The sequence below is a fragment of the Primulina eburnea genome, chromosome 13 (assembly GCF_022965805.1).
Source record: "Primulina eburnea isolate SZY01 chromosome 13, ASM2296580v1, whole genome shotgun sequence".
NCBI lineage: Eukaryota > Viridiplantae > Streptophyta > Magnoliopsida > Lamiales > Gesneriaceae > Primulina > Primulina eburnea.
Window position 1 is genome coordinate 12,402,966 of NC_133113.1, and position 1,712 is coordinate 12,404,677.

A 1,712-nucleotide genomic window follows, 5' to 3' on the forward strand; every position below is an offset into this window, starting at 1 on the left:
TTGCGTGCTATTCTTAAAAAGAACTTGGATTGACATTTCTATGGACTTTATTTTGGGGTTGCCTAGGACTAAGAAGGGGAGGGATTCTTAAAAGAACTTGGATTGACATTTCTATGGACTTTATTTTGGGGTTGCCTAGGACTAAGAAGGTGAGGGATTATATTTATGGATTACTTTATGGGCTAAACTTTGCACAATAAAGTTGTAATCTACTACTTGTCATCCTCAAACGGATGGACAAACTGAAGTTGTCAATAGAACTTTGGGTACACTTTTGCGTGCTATTCTTAAAAAGAACATGGATCGACATTTCTTTGGACTTTATTTTGGGGTTGCCTAGGACTAAGAAGGGGAGGGATTCTATTTTTGGATTACTTTATGGGCTAAACTGTGACACCCCGATCCTCTTAAAAATAAATACGCAGCGGAAATAAAATTTTCTCTTTTCAAAATATACGGAAGGAGTTTCAAAATACATTTGTTTAAATATCTTTACAAAATAAATACATGATCATTTAAATGACATAACAAAAACAAAACATCATTCCTATGATCATGCCAAAATCCTCCTTCCAACGGTGTATGCATATGACCCCCGATCTACAGTCAACGTCCCGGGGCACCACTCTGATCTGCATCACATGAAAATAACTGAAATGAGAATAAATCTCAGCAAGTGGAACTCTTACATAACAATAAACAATAATCTCTGTAAAACATCTCTTTGAAATCATAAATACCATCAACTCTGAACTGTAAACTCTGAATATCAATAATATAGCAATAGCATAAAAATATGATGGTATTTCTCTTTTGCTCTGGGGATTGATATCAATAGTATCTCTGCTCTGGGGTGCTCGTATCCCAAATCGATATAAATACCGATAACTCTGAGGGATATAAGCCTATAGGCGATGATCATCTAATATTGCATGCAATCTCTGACTATGTATTTATCAATCCGAAAACATTTAAACTCTTCTCTGGTTTTAACAATCACTTTGAACTCTATATATCTCTTTGTATTCCCTTTAATCAATAATGAGACATACAATGCCTCCAATACATATACAATACATACTATGGATCAAATGGAAGGGAATAACACAATAAACTCTTTGAAACACATACATATATAATCATGTGAGCAAAAAGGAATGAAATTCCACTTACAAACCACAACAACACCTCAACTTAGCTCTTGATCACCACCTACAACAAATAATCCACAAATAACACCAATATCAACTAAATATCCAAGATTACAAGCTAAATAATCCATAAATCCACATAAACAACCAACCTAAACAACTCTTAATTTACAACCTTAACAGAATCGCACCAAAAGCTTACCCAAGCTTCCTAGCACCAAGGAGAACGTCGAACTCAAGTCGAAATTCCAAACAAACGCTTGAATCGAAGATAGGGAGTGAAAGAAATGATGAAAACCCCTAAAATGGAGAGAAAAGTCGAGAATGAGAAGGAAAGGAAAAGGAAAAGTGATAGCCAACCACTCCAAAATCGACTAAATATCTCGCCCATACCTTCACCGCGGGTGCGCCAACACAAGGACCGCGGGTGCGCCTAAGCTACGGCATACTCAAAAATTCTGGAACACGAACAGCGCGGGTGCGGCGACGCAAGCAGCGCGGGTGCGGTCTCTACCGCGGGGGCGGTAGCTACATCACCGCGGGTGCGGTGTGCTCACGGCA

General features: G+C 38.2%; 1 long non-coding RNA gene across 1 annotated transcript; it reads right to left on the reverse strand.

Moving 5' to 3' along the window:
- Window positions 1-395: 395 nt before the first annotated feature.
- LOC140808766 (uncharacterized) lies at window positions 396-1,453 on the reverse strand. Its single transcript, XR_012113011.1, has 3 exons — window positions 1,354-1,453; window positions 1,174-1,212; window positions 396-632 (listed from the first exon to the last, which is right to left on the reverse strand). It is a non-coding gene; the product is annotated as an uncharacterized lncRNA (long non-coding RNA).
- Window positions 1,454-1,712: the final 259 nt, after the last annotated feature.